Source organism: Periplaneta americana, chromosome 9, assembly GCF_040183065.1.
Source record: "Periplaneta americana isolate PAMFEO1 chromosome 9, P.americana_PAMFEO1_priV1, whole genome shotgun sequence".
NCBI lineage: Eukaryota > Metazoa > Arthropoda > Insecta > Blattodea > Blattidae > Periplaneta > Periplaneta americana.
The window spans coordinates 142,789,472-142,810,943 of NC_091125.1; the positions used below are offsets into that span (position 1 = coordinate 142,789,472).

At 37.7% G+C, this 21,472-nt stretch overlaps 1 protein-coding gene across 2 annotated transcripts in view; it reads right to left on the bottom strand.

Annotated features, from left to right (window-relative positions):
- The window catches only part of LOC138706571 (proton-coupled amino acid transporter-like protein CG1139), a 221,105-nt gene that overhangs the window by 118,893 nt on the left and 80,740 nt on the right, over nucleotides 1-21,472 (bottom strand). The gene's annotated exons all lie outside the window — the stretch shown is intronic.

Consider the following 21,472-nt stretch of genomic DNA (forward strand, 5'->3'; position numbering starts at 1 on the left):
TACCACTCGAAAATCGTTCATTCGTGGTTTTTGCCCAAGGGCAGTTCTTTCACTGCAAACCCAGCATTCTCTAATATTTTTTTTTATTTTTCCGCTATCTTAGTCTCCGCATACGATCCATATTTCTTAATGTTGTTCATCATCTGATATCTTCTGCCCCGAATTTTCCTCTCGTTCACCATTCATTTCAGTGCATCCTTCAGTAGACAGGCAGTTTCTTCTCATCCAGTGACCCAGCCAATTTCTTTTCCTCTTCCTGATCATTTCTTCACCCACACTTTCTAGCACAGCTACATTTCTTATTCTGTGTGTCCATTTCACACGCTCCATTCTTCTCCATATCCACATTTCAAATGCTTCCACCCGTTTCTCTTCACTTCGTCGTACTGATCCATATTTCTACGCCACACAGGACCACACTCAACACAAAGCACTTCACTAGTCTCTTCCTTAGTTCTGTTTCCAGAGGTTTGCAGGAGATGGTCCTTTTTCTATTAAAAGCTTCCTCTGCCATTGCTAAACAAAAAAAAAAATACTAATTCATTCATTATTTAGTTAGTCAGTCAATCAGAGAGTTAGAAGACGACGTAGTGTTCTCACCGAGGAAGTTGTGGATGGCATTGGATATGGCTTAGAAATTACCATAAAATCGTTTCGTCGTTTGTAGCAGGAAACTGGTATGTGTTTCAATTGCGACAAAGCTGAGTCATATAAATTTAAATTGGTGCAAGAACTACATGGATTTTAAATGGAGTGCGCGAAGGTGAAATTGAACTTAATCTCCTGTTTTCGGACGGAGCTCGATTTCATCTCCATATGCATGTAACCACCCACAATGACAGGTATTGCAGAGATACCTCTTTCATGAAGGTGTCCTGTATGCTTCATTTCTTTAACAACTGTTAATACCCAAAGACATTAATAACTTGTGTCCTTTTGGGGGGGAGGGGTTAACAGGGAGGAAGCGTATTAAATATAAACACTAAAGCAAATTACACGATTTTTTGGTAAGACTTTTTATATTACAAAAAAAATTGATGAAGAATCTAATCAGTCAATGGTTGGGAAACCGTATGGCTGAAAGAAATGATTACTTACTTACAAATGTCTTTTAAGGAACCCGAAGGTTCATTGCCGCCCTCACATAAGCCCGCCAGCGGTCCCTATCCTGTGCAAGATTAATCCAGTCTCTATCATCATACCCCACCTCCCTCAAATCCATTTTAATATTATCCTCCCATCTACGTCTCGGCCTCCCTAAAGGTCTTTTTCCCTCCGGTCTCCCAACTAACACTCTATATGCATTTCTGGATTCGCCCATACGTGCTACATGCCCTGCCCATCTCAAACGTCTGGATTTAATGTTCCTAATTATGTCAGGTGAAGAATACAATGCGTGCAGTTCTGTGTTGTGTAACTTTCTCCATTCTCCTGTAACTTCATCCCGCTTAGCCCCAAATATTTTCCTTAGCACCTTATTCTCAAACACCCTGAACCTATGTTCCTCTCTCAGAGTGAGAGTCCAAGTTTCACAACCATACAGAAGAACCGGTAATATAACTGTTTTATAAATTCTAACTTTCAGATTTTTCGACAGCAGACTGGATGATAAAAGCTTCTCAACCGAATAATAACACGCATTTCCCATATTTATTCTGTGTTTAATTTCCTCCCGAGTGTCATTTATATTTGTTACTGTTGCTCCAAGATATTTTAATTTTTCCACCTCTTCGAAGGGTAAATCTCCAATTTTTATATTTCCATTTCGTACAATATTCTGGTCAGGAGACATAATCATATACTTTGTCTTTTCGGGATTTACTTCCAAACCGATCGCTCTACTTGCTTCAAGTAAAATATTATTAATTATTTTTGTTGCATATACAGTCCAATATTCTATGGATAAAGTTCATACAATAGCCGCAGTTTAAAATTGACGATCACTTGAATGTATTTTATAAACTGTGACAGGGTTTTACCCGGCGGCAGTTACTGATTACAAAAAAGGTAAATAAAAAACAAAAAAAGATAAATAAACATAAGAATAAAAACCACGCTGCAGATCTAAACACGTATCAATACAATCTAAATACTTAGGTATAGAAATCTAAATACTATTACAGTATAGAATTATCAGGAGGAATGTATGGCCCTCACAGTCGCCCGAAACAATCCCTTGTGACTTTTATGACTTTTACCTTTTGCGAAACTTTAAAATATAAAGCTTGTAAAAATAATCCCCTGAAAAAATATTGTCTAGGAAAACGTCGTCTCGTTTCTCAAAGGGAAGTGCAGAAAGTGATGTGTCATTTCTTAAGCAGACTCCACAAAATTGTAGAACAAATGGGTAAAGCGTTTTAGCGTTTGGTGTCTTAATTTGCGCCAGTAGGTGACGCTCTAACTGCTTACATTTAGTAATAATTTACGTTAATATATGAGCCGTTCAAAGCAAAAGTGGTGTAAGTCAAAATTGGGTAATGAGGTTTAAAGTAAAAATTCTGTAAAATACAGCGAAAAGTAGCAATTAATATGGTCTTCTTGCTATTCACTGACTACTAATAGTTTAAATAAATTGAATATTAATTGCTACTTAGCGCTGCATTTTACGTAATGTTTACTTTAACCCTCATTACTCATTTTTTTACTTACATCATCACTCTTGCTCTGAACGGCTCATATTATGGTTTGTTAAATCACCAGTAACACGCTCTGTCTGTAACCAGCGCTTGGAAGCGCATCGGCATGACAATCATGTTGCCTCTTCCGTGATAGGGAGATAATTCACTGACCTGGTATTTTAGGGTGTTATTTTTTAAGAGGATGAGGGACATTTATTTTTAATAGTCTATAAAACCATGATAAATACGACTTTTTTTTAGTTGTTTTCAATGCAGATTTTCAATGCTGGACAATGAAAGAGAAAGTGGACAGTCCTCCCTCTGAAAAATAAAGAACATATGCTACTGATGGGTTGTATAAATTATATATATGCTATTTTCCGCTGATGAAGGCTATGCACATGTGTACGACGTCCGTCCATTTGCAGCTTGTGTTAGTCATATGTCAGATATGTCGCAGAGTTCCTCCTATGCATAACTGGTATAGATGGGAATAACCGAATGTGGGATAAGATAACTTAGACTAATTTATGGAAAACCTTGAAAGAATAAATATTGATGTTTGACTACAGTATGTTTCTTTCATATCCTGTTTTTCCACCCGCCCCCACATGTAGAATGCTTTCGTCATTTCAGGTTACGCCTGATTTAACGAATATTGCACTGAAAACCCAGACTACATTTACGATAAACCAGTATGATAATGCGGAAAATTGTCCAAAAGAGAGTTAGGAAAGGGCCGGAAAGTGAGCAAAGTCAGAACGCTTGATAACATAGTGGTTTGCCAACAGCCTGCTTTAATGTCTAATGAGGCTAAGAGGGTTGAAGTTATAGGAGAATTTTTTTATTGGGTTATTTTACGACGCTGTATCAACATCTAGGTTATTTAGCGTCTGAATGATATGAAGGTGATAATGCCGGTGAAATGAGTCCGGGGTCCAACGCCGAAAGCTACCCAGCATTTGCTCGTATTGGGTTGAGGGAAAACTCCGGGCAAAACCTCAACCAGATAACTTGCCCCGACCGGGATTCGAACCCGTGCCACCTGGTTTCGCGGCCAGACGCGCTGACCGTTACTCCACAGGTGTGGACAAGTTATAGGAGAATGGAGGAAATTAAACGCAGAATAAATATGGGAAATGCCTGTTATTATTCGGTTGAAAAGTTTTTATCATCGAATCTGCTCTGGAAAAAGCTAAAAGTTAGAATTTATAAAACAGTTACATTACCGGATGTTGTGTATGGTTGTGAAACTTGGACTCTCACTTTAGAGAAAAGCAGAGGCTAAGGGTGTTTGAGAATAAGGTGCTTAGGAAAAGACTGTACGTGAATACAACAAGAATAAGTGTTACACTATCACATTATCTTCATGCACATCCGTGCGTTGTACGTCTTATATAATAAACAAATGACTTACGGAATGAGGGGAGAATGATTTGAATGAATAAACAAACAAATTAATATAATTGTGCTTACTAGGTAAATAGGTCTACTAAAGACATCTGCTTACAAACAAGAACAACTGGACGTTTCCATAAACTCATGTACAATTTCCATCATCATGTCCATTACTGCGATATCTAGTACTCTAATATGATACGAACTTCTCAATACCTACACATATGCTCCGCTTATCAGCACTTGAGTGGCTATCTACTGTTAAAACACAACTCAAAAGAGTTGGCTACGACAGCACGTCACTATGGCTTTCTATGGAAGAAGGTGCTGCTGTACATACACGCGTGCAGATATGATTAACATGTTTATCTCGTTACCACCAGGAAGATTCAGAAATCTATTCATAAACTTCATCGCATATTAAATATATCCATTATATTATGTTGTGTCATACCTACAACCCTTAAACAATGCAAAAAACATCTCTGTACAGATGGTCAGATTTACATTAATTATTCCCGGCTTCTTCTTCTTCTTCTTCTTCTTCTTCTTCTTCTTCTTCTTCTTCTTCTTCTCCAAGCTTTAAGCCTTTTAAGGCTTGTTGCGGCTCCAAATTAATTACACTCATTGATTGATCCATCTTTTCTTAGGTCTACCGATGTTTCTCCTCCCTTTAGGTATATAATGCATAATTTGCTTAGAATATATCTATCTTAGCCCATTCTCTCTACGTGTTCCAGCCATTTTTGTCTGTAATTTACTATCTGTTCATTTATATTATAAATTTGTAATTGGTTTCTTATTGGAAGTAAATCCCGAAAAGACGAAGTATAAGATTATGTCTCGTGACGAGAATATTACACGAAATGGAAATATAAAAATTGGAAATTTATCTTTTGGAGAGGTGGAGAAGTTCAAATATCTGGGAGCAACAGTAACAAATATAAATGATACTCGGGAGGAAATTAAACACAGAATAAATATGGGAAATGCGTGTTATTATTCGGTTGAGAAACTTTTATCATCCAGTCTGCTGTCAAAAAATTTGAAAGTTAGAATGTATAAAACAGTTATATTACCGGTTGTTCTTTATGGTTGTGAAACTTGGACTCTCACTTTGAGAGAGGAACATAGGTTAAGGGTGTTTGAGAATAAGCTACTTAGGAAAGTATTTGGGGCTAAAAGGTATGAAGTTACAGGAGAATGGGGAAAGTTACACAACACAGAACTGCACGCATAGTATTCTTCACCTGACATAATTAGGAACATTAAATCCAGACGTTTGAGATGGGCAGGGCATGTAGCACGTATGGGCGAATCCAGAAATGCATATAGAGTGTTAGTTGGGAGGCCGGAGGGAAAAAGACCTTTAGGGAGACCGAGACGTAGGTGGGAGGATAATATTAAAATGGATTTGAGGAAGGTGGGATATGATGATAGAGAATGGATTAATCTTGCTCAGGATAGGGACCAATGGCGGGCTTATGTGAGGGCGGCAATGAACCTCCGGGTTCCTTAAAAGCCAGTAAGTAAGTAATTGGTTTCTTATATTTTCATTTCTAAGTCTGTCTCTTCTTGTTACTCCCAGTACCGACCTCAGAAACCTCATCTCTGTTGCCTGTAATCTACTTTTATCAATAGATGACATTGTCCAAGTCTCACTGCCATATAGCGCTCCTGGGATTGCCATAGTTTTATAGAACTTTATCATTGTGTCTTTTCTGACTTTGTTCCTCAGTGTCCTCTTAATTGTACCACACATTCTCGAAAAATGTTCAATTTTGTTTTCTGTTTCTGCTTCTTTAATGTATGATAACGAGCAACCCAGGAACTTAAATTTATTTACTTGTTCTATTGGCATATTATTTAGTACAAATTTACATCTTATAGGTTGAAGTCCCTGAAATGCCTCGCCTTACTTTTGCTTATGGAGATGTCAAAATTATAATTCTGTATTATTTTGTGGAGTTCAAACAAAGCTCTCTGCACCGTATTATTCCCGGCCTAATTCCATTAATGAGGTTCTGGTTCGATCCCCGGTGTCGGAACGAATTTTTCTAAAAAAAAAAACATATACAGTAAGTGTTAACAGTACATAACTGTTGTTAAAATAGCTATGAAGTCATTTAATACACAAATATTCAACTCAAGTGTAATATAGAGGCTGTCTCCTTTATTTTGTTCACCCAATTTTTTTTTCAGGTGCCAAACGAAAAATTGTTTGAAACGAAAGTTGTTCAAGTACAATGGGAATACCGAATTCAATAAAAATATTATATAAAACTTCTCACTTAATCGAGTCATATGCCTTTTTGAAATCTATGAATAACTGATATACTTTACCCTTATACTCCCATTTTTTTCTCCAATATATATCGAATACAAAAAATCTGATCAACAGTCGATCTATCACGCTTAAAACTATACTGATGATCCCCAGTAATTTCATCTACATATGGCGTTAATCTTCTCAAAAGAATATTGGACAAAATTTTGTACGACGTCAACAAAAGCGATATTCCGCGAAAGTTACTACAGTTAGTCTTTTTCCCCTTCTTAAAGATAGGTACAAGTCTGGACTCCTTCCATTGTTCTGGTACAATTTCCTTTTCCCAAATAGCAAGTGCAAGGTTATAAATTTCGCTAGATAATGCACTTCCATCCTCTTGTATTTATTCTGCTGTAATTTGATCGATACCCGGAGACTTGTACTTTTCCATATTTTCTATCACAATTTCGACTTCATGAATCAGTACCTACGTCCGTTAAATATAAATTAAGAAAACAAAGCTATCATTTAATAACATTGAGGAGATTGCACAAAATGAGTAGATGGAAATAACATTCACAGTATTGCTCCTAATATGGTTAAATTTTATAAACATAGCTTTCTGTGTGCAATAAATGAAGCAGTTTAACATTATTTACTGCCCATTAAGACATTTACGCTATTACACCATGACGTAATGGTCGAGATGTGTTGCAGTGGACAGCGCTAAACCAGGAAGCGAAATCTTTACAGAGATTTGCGGCTGTTTTTGCGTGCTTCACGCTTTCTAATCTGATAAACCGAGCAGATCGCTTTAAACTGCGTTTATTAACGAATAAATCCCTATTCGTGGAACTGCGCTATGCCTAACAAAAGTTACGCTCAAGGAACGAAGCTATCCATTGTGTACACCGTCAATCTGTAACACTGTTTTTTGTCAATGTGGGTAATGCAGAAGTTACTTACTTACAAATGGCTTTTAAGGAACCCGCAGGTTCATTGCCGCCCTCACATAAGCCCGCCATCGGTCTCTATCCTGTGCAAGATTAATCCAGTCTTTATCATCATATCCCACCTCCCTCAAATCCATTTTAATATTATCCTCCCATCTACGTCTCGGCATTTCCAAAGGTATTTTTTCCTCCAGTCTCCCAAATAACACTCTATATGCATTTCTGGGTTCGCCCATACGTGCTACATGCCCTGCCCATCTCAAACGTCTGGATTTAATGTTCCCAATTATGTCAGGTGAAAAATACAATGCGTGCAGTTCTCCATTCTTCTGTAACTTCATCCCTCTTAGCCTCAAATATTTTCCTAAGCATCTTATTCTCAAACACCCTTAATCTCTGTTCCTCTCTCAAAGTGAGAGTCCAACTTTCACAACCATACAGAACAACCGGTAATATAACTGTTTTATAAATTTTAACTTTCAGATTTTTTGACAGCAGACTGGATGATAAAAGCTTCTCAACCGAATAATAACAGGCATTTCCCATATTTATTCTGTGTTTAATTTCCTCCCGAATATCATTTAGGCCTATATTTGTTACGGTTGCTCCAAGATATTTGAACTTCTCCACATCTTCAAAAGATAAATTTCCAATTTTTATATTTCCATTTCGTACAATATTCTGGTCACGAGACATAATAATATACTTTGTCTTTTCGGGATTTACTTCCAAACCTATCTCTTTACTTGCTTCCAGTAAAATTCCCGTGTTTTCTCTAATCGTTTGTAGATTTTCTCCTAACATATTCACGTCATCTGCATAGACAAGCAGCTGATGTAACCCGTTCAATTCCAAACTCTCTCTGTTATCCTGGACTTCCATAATGGCATGCTCTAGAGCAAAGTTAAAAGTAAAGGTGATAGTGCATCTCCTTGCTTTAGCCCACAGTGAATTGGAAACGCATCTGACGGATATAAATAATGCACACAATTTTTATTTACTTACACGTTTATTATCTTTTTACAACATCTCTTTACAGTCCTTCAATATAGCCTCCCACTTCTCAATGACTGAAGCACACTTAAATGCCATCGACCTGGGACGGGATCGAACCCGCAACCTCGAGCACAGAAGGCCATCGCTATACCGACTACGCTACCCAGGTCGACGAATCCCGACGTCTGGGAAACTTTAGTATTCCATCCAGTGCACCATTTCTGTTCATCTGTTGAATGGTTGGGGTAACGGTGGCAGAAAGTTCTTCCAGAGAAGCAAAATTACGTCCACGCATAGTTTCTCTCAACTTTGGGAACAAGTCGAAGTCTGATGGACTCGTGTCTGGACTGTAGGGAGCATGAGGTAACACTTCGATGGCTGAGAGCCAGACTGTTCTAAGTCCAAATTTTTATAAGAAAGAATTCCGTGTTTCATTGTGTTCCAGTTCTTGTCTGCATATATGAATCGAACAAAATTGTAAATATTCCTCTCCATAAGGTTTCTATGAAGCTATTCAAAATTGTTTCATGAAGCTTTGAATGTCAGGAGCTTAAAACAGCTCTCCTAAAAAAAATAGTGAAATGGACTTAGAACAGTCTGGTTCTGGGCCATCGACTTCCCATCCGTATTTGCGCAGTTTTTGGGTTACAACATTATCGATGTGCGGGTGAGCATTGCGAGAATCAGTGGCCCAGCCTCGAGCAACTGAGATCGATTTTTGTGCATTTTTCTGCGTAGAGTTTGCATGAAGTTACTGTAATACACTGCTGTGACACTTGTTCCACATGGGACTTTATCTGTCATGATGATTCCTTGGTGATTATAAGCAGAGATCAGCATTTGCTTCACCTTTGATTGAGGTAGTCGACATTTTTTGGTCGTGGGGAAGCTGAACCTCTCTACTCATTGGACTGTGATTTCAACTCCGGCTCAAAGTCTCTAACCCAAGTTTAATCAATAACGACAATTCGACGCAAGAATGCTTGACCTTCAACGTCGAATCTTTGTTACAGCAAGGTTGCAATGTCTAGGCCAGGCCTGCACAAGGATTGCGCTCTCCGAGCCGGCTCACAGCTCATGAGCGGAATGCTGATATTAGCTGCGCTCTGTATAAGGGTGGACTGGAAGAAGGGGTGTTCTCGTACATACACAAAAGGAAGTAGTATTATGAGTGTTTATGAAATGAATTCCCGTTCAGTGTTTGCAAAACTATCTTAGACTATTATTAATTAATAAAGAAATATTTATTTTACAGAAATAATAGAAATGCTATATCTACTTAAATGTACAATATCATTTTGTTATATTCTTATTTATCAGTACATCAAAACGAGGTTTTATGCTGTTGGCAGCTGAAAGGAACAGTAGCCTACTGATCGTAATGAAACATCAGTTACAGATGTTCGATGTCTCCCTTTATTAAAGTTGATTACAGAAAACAGTTGCTCACAAATATAAATGTTGAGCCAAACATAGCAATCATTTTCACAGCCAGGCTGTGTAGTCGTGGATATTATTGCTAATGTTTAGTCTTGTAAAACTCAACCAGGCTAGTAGTATTATTCAAACGATCTTTAGCCCTTATGTCACATTGAAGATCAATAAGTTCGAGCTGTAAATCGTTAAATATTAAATGTTATGTTCCGCCTTTTAGATTCCTCCATACTGTACTGTAGCAGTAGGTAAGCAACGTGAAACAGTTACTGAGAATAGGCCTACACACTGCACTCCACTAGATAACTGAGTGATGGTTTCCCTCTCCTTTACCTATAGCAAGTCTATGTCATTCTGACGTATCTTCCTCTCCGTTTCGGCGAGCGATAAACACAGCCCTCCCGCTCCGAAGGAGCGCGCGCGCTCGTTGAGCGCTGTTTGTGCAGGTATGGTCTAGGCGTTCCTGCTTTTGTTCAGCAGTCAAGCAGTGAGGGACCCATCGCACAGAAATTTTTCTCTTCTTTAAATCGTTTATCAGAATACGAAATACTGACGTTGATGGAATCCTCGTGGCTTCAGCAAGTTCCCCAGATGTTGCACGACGATCTTCTTCTCAAGAGCATCTGCCACAGGTTATAGAGATTTTACGTGCTGGACTAATGTCTTCGGTATGATGCCATTGGTTGAGAGTATTATTGGATGTATGGTGACTCGGGGACCTTCCACATATCCTTCATTTCTGTGGCTAATTCCATGTACTTGTTGATTTTTTGTGCATGCGTGTATTTACCGACCATATAGTCTATCCTTATCTAGAAATGTGATAATCTACCCTTCAAACGTCACAGCTCAGTGTGGGTCTTCATTAAAATACAGAGTTTCCTGTTTTCGTTCTCACCTCTTAAGTGTGTGCCCTTGTCATATCTCTCATGTGCTGCCCACATAGCCCCACATTTACGACATGCAAAACTACTTCGTTTCTGATAGCGGCTTCAGGAAAAGACTGTCTGCAGTTCATAGTCCACGTTCAACTTGTGTCTCTGAACGAATGGACTGCTTCCCGGATATAACGCCGTCGTTCTTACCGCGGGCATTCTGCCTGAAACTGCTATGAAAAATCTTCCGGATTGGATTTTGACGTGTAACGTCTATATTCGACCTACATTAAACAAAAAAATGAAAGGATTTGGTCGAACTGTAGGGTTGTTTCCAATCTCTGATAACGAATTTGAATGACATCATGTGCGTCAGGAGTCACACGACAGCTAAACTGTGGCGCGAGGTGACAGACCAGTAGTGAGTGATTTCATAGTCAGAATGCACGGTGACTCACAGCAGAAATTCCCAAGAAAATCGAGCCTTTTTGGGAGGGGTACATTACGACCCTTTTCAATACCAAGTACATTTAAGTGAAAATAAAACAAGCCTGCAATAAACGAGGTTTCGTTATTTCCAAGAATGGCATCTTCTGTGTGCTTAATAAGACTGCTAAAGCTCGAATAGAATTAATTTGTATCATCTCGTGGGATACGGCGACTTGTGACGGGGAGTGCATTTGCTTGCTTTTTCCACTCTGGAATTAATTCCATCCGAGCTTTGACAGTCTTATTAGGTACACACAAGATGTCTTTCTTGGAAATAACGAAACCACTTGTTTTGCAGGCTCCTATGATTTTCACGTAACTGTACTTGGCATCGGAAAGAGTTATGTACTCCTCCTAAACAGTCTCGATTTACTTGGGCATTGCTACTGTGATACACCGTGCACTCTGATTATGAAATCACTCACCACTGCTCACATTTAAATACATTTATTTTAACATTATTTCCGTTCTCGTTCTCGTTGTCGTTTCCGTTCCCAGTTTATGTGAACCAGCCGTTAGTACTTTCTTTCAGACGAATTTCACAATCAGATTCACTCGAAACTCGTTCATCTGGCGAGTGCCTTCCATTTTCCAGACTTGTCAACCCAGCCATTTTGCAGCAACACGCGATCTCAAGTCGGCATTGCCGACAACGAAAAACTAACCGAAGTGATAGACTGGGGTTATTGTTGCATGGGAACGAAAGATGAAGACTTCACAAACATGTGTGAAGACATGGACTTGGCTATTTTTTTGTCGGTTTAAGATCACTCGGCCTTAGCAAAGGTAACATCTGAATAAATCTCAATTTTGCAATAGAGGCGAATTGGGCTGTTGTTTTATTTGGGACCTCGGTTTGTTGTTGTCGTCGATATAGTTCTGTTATCTTGTAACTCGTGTCGGATTCTTATACCAGAAAGCCGCCTTATAACCGGGAAGCACAATAACTACTGAAAATGGTAGTAATTGTCAGTGGCGTAGCATGAAATTTTGAGCAGGGGAAGCTAACTCAAGTTGTTTTTCTTGTACATATGAGAAAACGTATTACAAAAATATAGTCTTAAAATAAATAGTAGTCAATGTCAAGTCAGCAGTCCGAAGATTGGTTGGAACCTCGTAAGTAACACCAATAAGGCATGACCTCAAATGGTACGTAGTAAAATATGATTTCATATCTCTAACAAATAGACACGGTCATTTGTTTTTTAAATCGCACTTTTGTTCATAAGTCAGTCTTGATAATAGAATTGTTCTAAAAATTCAAGTAAATCGGTGTGAAGAACTGTTATTTCGCTAATTATTTATTATATCAGCCACAATGCACACTAACACTTCAACTGAACACAACTGACGAAAAGGGATAACTCGGAAACTAAATTATTTTCAATGTAAAAGCTAGCTTCTTGCGAGCCTTGCGACCAGGGTAGTTTAGTTAGAAAGGGATGGAAAATCTGCGGGGTGGGTTACACAGAAGAATGAGTGAAAAAAACCAGTCTGCTTGGAAGCTGGTGTGCGCAGGCTTCTTGTTTACTGCTGCATCACAAATCATCCTGAGCTGCCGCATCACAATATTTAACGCATTAAATATAAATTATATTAAAATTAATAAATAATTTTGTTCATAAACTGCAGGTTTATTATGAAATTATTATTAACTGGGGAAGCTGCTCTTTTTAGCTTACATTGACGCTACGCCACTGGTAATTGTGATGGCGGTGGTGGCAGTAGCAGAATATCAGTAGAAGTAGCAGTAGCAGGAATAGTTGAACGTGATGTTACATAGTAAGGCCCGTAACACACTTTAAGAGTTTTCGCTAGCGAGAAATGTGTTGCGAGAAAGAGGCGAAGAGCCTTCCTCCACACACTTGGCGAGTTCTCGCTATCACAGATCACACCTCGCTATGATCATCTATGCACTGCCTTCATGCAGAAAGCATTTTTCTGATTATAGTAATCACTCGTTGGGGGAAATATTATAGGTTATGTATTTAATTATATTGTCGTACTTAAATATATAACCTGTAAGTATATTGTCGTTTGAGATGGGCAGGGCATGTAGCACGTATGGGCGAATCCAGAAATGCATATAGAGTGTTAGTTGGGAGGCCGGAGGGAAAAATACTTTTGGAGAGGCCGAGACGTAGATGGGAAGATAATATTAAAATGGATTTGAGGAAGGTGGGATATGATGATAGAGACTGGATTGATCTTGCTCAGGATAGGGACCTATGGCGGGCTTATGTGAGGGCGGCAATGAACCTTCGGGTTCCTTAGAAGCCAGTAAGTAATTAACTAAATAAGTAAGTAAGTAGGCCTATACTGTCGTACTTTACAAATTACGTACGAACGCTATGTTGAATCTGGGTATTCAGATGATGAGGAAATGGAGTTACATGAACATATTATGTTAATGAAAAGAAAAAGTAGGCCTAAAATTAAAGCCAGAAATATCTGAAAATCACATTGCATCTTACGAAAATAAGGGCGAGTTTTGGACACTGGTTTCGATTTGAATGATGATACGTTTAGGCATTATTTCAGGTTGAATGGACCACAGTTTTTTACCATTCATGATATGATAGAGGATTCTTTGTTATGTTCTGATTAAAATTATGTAAACTGTTAAGATTTCAAATGTTTAATTAATGCTATTAAATCTCACCAAAATAAAATATAGCTCTATTTATTTACAGATAACCTGATATTTGTCTCCAGATTTTTTCTTTAAGTTTCGTGTTTTTATAGTTTTCATCCCGTGTATCATATAAATAGGCCTACGGGTGACATCGTACAAGTTCGATAAGTTTCTGACTCCAATTATCAGCCATCTTTCCTCATTTTCAAATAAAAACAATATAATTCATCGCCACCTATGATTTCTTTTTTCTACATTCAATCGTCATAAAGAGTATAAATGTCAAACATCTTTGATAAATGTGTCAAGGAAATTCGCTGAGCTACCGATTCCAGCGAGAAACTCGCGCGAGGTTTTTGCCTCGAACGAGAATCTCTTCCAGTGTGTGGACGTCCATTTCAATCCATGTTATCAATTTTTTAATTTTCTCGCAACACATTTCTCGCTAGCGAAAACTCTTAAAGTGTGTTACGGGCCTAACGTAGTGTTATAATGATCAAACCTAACACAATTACAAAGTTAACCAAACAATGCAAGCTACATTGTAATCCAATGAATCAAGGTTGTTGATTCGACATTGAACAAAGAGTCTGATACCGTCGATTGCAGCTCTTCAGGAGAGAATGTCACGTTCTCCTATAGTACACGTGATGAAGGACCTAACCTCGCTGATAAAAAAGCTCTTGTTTTTTAATTCCGAACACGCATTTAATATCTTTTATCAGACTTACCTGGAGTTCGTTTAAAATTAATTGGAAATCAGAATGTGCTAAGGAATTAATATTATTAAGCTTATCAATAAAATTGTAGATACTAAGATTGCTTTCAAGTAAGTATGCCTATGTTTATCTTTTTATTACACGAACGAAAGTGAAACACGTAGTTTCCTCCAAGTCCTCGCGACGCATGACGTGAAATTGTATTACAGGTGTAATAGCCAATCAGCTAACAGCATTTTACTAAAGGAGACCGATGTTAAACTGACAGAACAAAAAGGTTTTAGAACAAGTGTTTTAAAAGTAGTTTGAATTTCCCTGCAATTCTCGTTCTACCATTGGAATGGAATGGAATTTAACTGAGGGGAGGCACGGATGGCCCAGCACTGCGACCTATTGAGATCTATTGCGCTAACCCTCGATATGGAATGAGTTGCGTGCCACAGATCCTCTACGCGCACCGCCCTAACCACATGACTCCCTTAACGACCGGTCCCTACAGCCGACGGAATCCATATACCAGACGTCTCAATAGGGCCTCCTCGGAGCACTTCCTCCTCTCTCTCTTTTTTAATTTAAGAGTGGAACAAGATGCGGGAGCAGTTCGGGTATCTCCGGATGACGTCATTGACCGCGACGTTTGAATAGACATCTGCAACCGCTACGATATTGTCTCCATCTCCGAGAAAGAATGTCCTTATTACCGTAAATACTCGTATATGAAGAAATAAAACCTTTCATAGAGAAAGTGAAATTGTGGGAGTCAACTTACCACTTCATTAACCTAATTGTTACCTAATTTGAATAAAGACCAGTAACAAATATAATTACGTACTGAAGGACTTGAGAAAAGAATTTGAGGCCAGATTTAAGATTTGAATAGTTCTAATTTAAAATAATTTTGAATTTCTAAGATGTTTTGGTTATGTTAATTATTGAAAACATTACGAAACATATTATTTAACTATTATTGTAATTATTATATTAATATTGACGTATCGTAATAATACGTACCTGAACAACCAACATGTTTAATTGTAATTTTATTATTACTATTTAATTGAATTTTATTTTATTAAATATAGCATAAACTTAAAAAAAAAAGACATACCAAAAACCATTTACTAGAAATGAAGTATTGTTGTTGTTTAGTCAACTGTCCGAAGAAAGGTCTAAACCTCACAAGTGATACCAACAAGACACTACTTATGAGGCAACTAGGCCAGGAGATAATGGGATAGGGTTGCCAGGTCCTTGTGCTTAAATAATTACGTAACATGTATGGTTGTTCATGCTTCAGATTTCTTGTTACTCAATATATAATTAGAAAATAAAGTTATTATTATTATTATTATTATTATTATTATTATTATTATTATTACTATTACTATTATTACTGCAAACTACTTAAGAAATTTTATTCCTTCCGAAAACAACCGTCTATTCTGACAGTACAACTAAAAAGTGCAGCTTTGTGGAATTTCTCCCGCGACAGTTGCAACTTAGCTGGCTCATGCGTGTGACATGAATCAGCGATCGGCTATCTTCGGGTATTGCGTTTTTCTCTTCAGCTGACTACGCTACCTACACTTGCTCTCTGTGACAATTTTTATGCATTGGCCTTGAGACGCCTGCCATATACAATTCCTGCTTCGGCAAATTCCCCCAAGGCCCCCCCTGTCGGTCCGAGGCGAAACTCCTCCTCCGAGTAGGTCCGCCTCGGGTGCTCGTTGCAGAAGCCATCCAACGTCGCTGAACTACATTCCACGGAGGCCGGTCTAGAGAGCTAGCAGCTTCGGGAAGCCGCCTGTAGAGTGATCAGAAAAACTAGAAACAGAATGATGAGTAAAGGATGATGGCGGAGGAAAGGAAGTGGCGAAGATGAGTGGGGTTCCAATCGCCTGATAAAGTTACCATAGGAGTGAGGGAAAAACCCCGAAAAAACCTCACCCCAGGCAACTCGTCCTGACCGGAAATCGAACCCGTGACCGCTGGGTTCGGAGTTAGACTCGATAACTCGTCAGCCACAACGGTGGACTCGTTCTACCATTACTATATTATCACCGATTTTTCAATCTCAAAATAGCTTCCATTTTTTTAATATGACGTAAAATAAATAATTAAATTTACAGATTCTTCATTTAACATAATACAGCATACAGCGTGGAAGTGAAATAGCCTTGCAAATTTCCAAAGCGAATAGCTCATGTTATATGTAACAAAAAAACTATAATATCATACAAGTATTGGTGTAAATTTCTTAGTTTTTTTTTTTCAGAAAATAATGTTTTTCCCCCCCCCCCCACATGTTTCACAATCTCTTAATGGGTAACTATTATGAATAGGATCGTGACTTTTATCAATATCGATAGGGAATCTAATAAAGAATAATTTATTCCTCTGACGTATTTCAATAGCTTGAACGGTTTTCGTGTAAATTTAATTTAAAAAACCACTAAATTCAAGCCATTGCACGAAGCGAGCGGTGGCTTATAAAATAAGGGAGCTCCAAATTTTATCCGTAGGCTATCTGTAGATATGTCTTCACGCAAAGTAACACATGACGTCACATTGATAAACTGATAAAATATTCATCCCCAAGGCGCTAATTGAGTCAACGATGCATCATCAGAATTTGCCTTTGTATCACATAGTTACAAAGGTATATTGATTGCAAGTGATTATCCTCTGACGAAGCTTCAGTATCAAATTCCTACTACGAGACACATCTGCGAGTCCGTATCAGATATCAGATATCAGTGCAGTCAATGACAATCAGTGGTAATTGGATAATGAACTTTACTTAATCTTTAAATGCGTGTTTATCTACAGCCTATAGATAACGGATTTAACTAGTGAAAAATAAATCAAAATCTAATGAAATAATAAAAATCTAACGTTTTTGCATTAATCCAAATATCTAAATCCCGGGAGATTGCAAATACAGGAAATACATTTAGTCCCTCGGCTTTAGTTGATTAGACTTTATCCGGCAATATAGTCTACCGAGATTCATCAATTTGAGTAACGTAGATGGCTTTGATGGCGTTCTAGGTTAGTAGTGGTAGTGGCAGTCTATTAGGGAGAATACGGAAATTTTACTTAAAGCAAGTAAAGAGATAGGTTTGGAAGTAAAGGCTGGTTCACAATAAACCGAGAACGGAAACGGCAACAAGAACGAGAACGGAAATATTATTAAAATAAATGTATTTAAATGTGAGCATTCACAATCAACTATTGTGAATGCTTACATTTAAATACATATATTTTAACATTATTTCCGTTCTCGTTGTTGTTTCCGTTCCCGGTTTATTGTGAATCAGCCTTAAATCTCGAAAAGACAAAGCATATGATTCGTGACCAGAACATAGTACGATTTCTTTATTTCTTTAAGTGAAAATATAAAAATTGGAAATTTATCCTTTGAAAAAATGGAAAAGTTCAAATATCTTGGAGGAACAGTAACAAATATAAATGACACTCGGGAGGAAATTAAACGCAGAATAAATATGGGAAATGCCTGTTATTATTCGGTTGAGAAGCTTTTGTCATCCAGTCTGCTTAAAAAACTGAAAGCGGGAATTTATAAAATAGTTGTATTACCGGTTGTTCTGTATGGTTCTGAAACTTGGACTCTAACTTTGAGAGAGGAACAGAGGTTAAGGGTGTTTGAGAATAAGGTGCTTAGGAAAATATTTGAGGCTAAGAGGGACGAAGTTACAGGAGAATGGAGAAAGTTACACAACGCAAAACTGCACGCATTGTATTCTTCACCTGGTATAATTAGGAATATTAAATCCAGACGTTTGAGATGGGCAGGACATGTAGAACGTATGGGCGAACCCAGAAATGCATATAGAGTGTTAGTTGAAGGCCGAAGGGAAAAAGACCTTTGGGAAGGCCGAGACGTAGATTGGAGGATAATATTAAAATGAATTTGAGGGAGTTGAGTTACGATGGTAGGGACTGGATTAATCTTGCTCAGGATAGGGATCGATGGCGGGGTTATATGAGAGCGGCAATGAACCTGCGAGTCCTCTGAAAGCTATTTGAATAATAATAATAATAATAATAATAATAATAATAATAATAATAATAATAATAATAATAATAATAATAATCCGGCCGCGACAGCCCATATTGGGCCAAGATCTGCCAATCGAATCCTGGCCTTATGTCCACATGCCTCAGTAGAAGCGAACAATCAGCCAACCAGTATGGGAGTAACGTGTGTTTAGCACGATGATCCGCCATCCCAGCCGTTATAACTGGTTCGCGGAACCGGATTTAGTTACGTAGTGTAACCTAGTGTAACCTCCCCAAACGCCATGCCAGTGGCTACAGTGCTAGCGCGATGATCATTTATCCATGCGGCCCGGGTTCGATCTCCGACTAGATCGTAATGTAATTTATGGTGGACAGAGCCAAAGCAGGGGTTACATAGGGTTTTTCTCAGAGTATTCCCTTTCCCCTCTATCATTCCAACAAATGAATTGCAGTTATTCTGATGTTTTGTAAGATCGATTTTTATGTAGTATGCCACTAAATACTGTGTTTGGTCATATTGACCCGAACAGTATCTATGTAACAATTTTATTAAAGATTGAAGAAAAATTATTTTAACAATGTACGAAATATTTTTACAATATTCAGTTAGTACATAAGGAAATAAAGGCACAAGATGTGATAACAATACCTAAAATAATTTTCCTGTACCGGCAATTCAAATTTTCATACAGGTCAGACCCGAATAATACAGCAAGTAAATATTGCATGACAGATATAGCTTATCTATATCTGTACTAGCATCTCTTTCGTTCACTAAATATACAGTATGTCTTTTGATCGAGCTGTGGTAAAGTGTCAGTTAATCAATTCTCTGAAATCTCGCCTGTAATGAATAAAGGAGGGTCACATTCACGCCTCCGTACATCAGCCAGTATCAATGGCTTCATTTCCGGTCAAGTGTCTATTTAGAATTTCTAACAAGAAAGGGAAAACCGCACATTTGCATTGAATATGCAAAGCAATTTGTCTGCATCATCGTCCGTAATATTGTTGTTGTGCATTTGAGTCCTAATTGGTTTATGCGGACGTCAAACCATAAGAAAATAGAGATTTATATCTACTTTGTTCCTAATCCGTTACATAACATCGCTGTAATAACTGCGTGGTCATCCAGTAGCGATGGAATTGGTGATAGTGGTGCGAGTCCAAGGAATTTCCATAGGATTATGGGATTACTTGAAGTTCGCATAAAATGCTAGGGAAATCCCAACTTATCACTCTGAGTGGGATTCAAACCTACGTTTGAGAACGGCCTCAAGATGAACCTCGCTCGTCGCTACCCCTGTACTACTCCAGTAACTTGTAATATATATTCATTTTTAGACTGCTATTCAATAACGCTGTATCAACTACTAATTCACTTATCATCAATGAAATTGGTGATAACGAGATGCTGTTTGGCGAGATGAAGTCAGAGATTCGTCGTGAGATTACCTAACATTCGCCTTACTGTTGGGGAAAACCTCGGAAAATACCAAACAAGGTAATTAGCACAAGCGGGAATTGATCCCATGCCCAAGAAAAACTCACTACCGCCTGAGCTATGCCGGTAGTCTATACAGGATGATTCACGAGGATTTCCGTCCCTTACAGAGCTTATTTCTGAAGACATTCTGAGCAAAAAAAAATGTCAAATGAACTTTTGTCCTAATCTGAATATTTTCTGAGTTACACTAATTTGAACTTTTTTTGTAAAATATCATTATTCTTGAGTTTTAAGGATAAAAGAATATTACAGATAAAGAATGAACCATTCATGAGTATCATTTCTTTAATTAAATAATATTCTGGAGCTAAAAATGTGTTGTGAATTCTATAGTTGCTTCGTACTGAATTTCTTTTCTTCAATTTTAACTACAAAATTACATTTTCCTACGCATTTATCACAATAGTTGTTACAAATCACGCCACTCTTGTAATTCTTCAAGACTGCACATTAGGATACATAATTAAACTGTGAAGAATCGAGTTCCTAAAGTCGTGTGATTTGTAACGATTTTTGTGATAAGTGCGTAAGAATGATGTCATGTTTGGTTAAAAATTGAAAAACAAAATCTGTACAAAGCAACTGACAACACATTTTAGTTTCAGAACAGTAGTCAGTTAAAGAAAGGATACTTCTCAATAGTTCATTCTCTATTTATAATATTTTTTTACCCTTAAAACTAAAGATAAAAGGTATTTTACAAGCAACTTGAAATTAGTGTAACTTTGAAAAGATGTGATACGTTTTGCGAAAAGGGACCTAAAATCGTGAAAGGGAATTTTACAGGAGAACAAAATAACAAATTTGCGGTGTAAAAATTGCATTTCTATGTTTTGACATCTTGCGCTACCTGTAGGCTTTTTTACATACCAAACTAGAACGTAGTTTTACACAGTGCTTCTTAAATACCTAAATCTTTCTTACAGTTGCTAAGAAAACAAATGAAAAGTTTAATTACATTTTTCTCGAAACGTAGACATAATGTATTATCAACATTCAATAAGTAATATATTAAAAACTATAGCACCTAGAACCGTGATTTTTTTAAATACTCAGTATTTCATCCTCTTTTTGAAACCGCAAAAAAAAATCGGACTTTAGGTCCCATTTCCTGCAACTAGTCACATATTGAGATTAGGACACATGTTTATATGACATTTTTGCTCAAAATGTCTTCGGAAATAAGCTCCATAAGTGATGGTAAATCCTCGTGAATCACCCTGTATTTATTCATGCTACATTGAGATGATCTACGTAACTTTTGAGGTAAAATACGTCTTTCTCCGCACCGAGTATGGGTCCCCGTTCCGGAACCCGTAGTGAAACAAAAAAATTACGAATTTCAAACGCTTACCGTAACAATACTATAACCTAGAGTCAAATGCTAATGTTATTAGTAGCTAGACTATGAATCGATGTAACTTATGTCACCATTTCAAACGACGCCGTCCCTCCTTTCTATTTCCACTTGGGCTCCAAAGTTCCGTGTTTATTAGTCGTGTCGCGCGGCCTCTCTCAGTAATATCTCGACATCG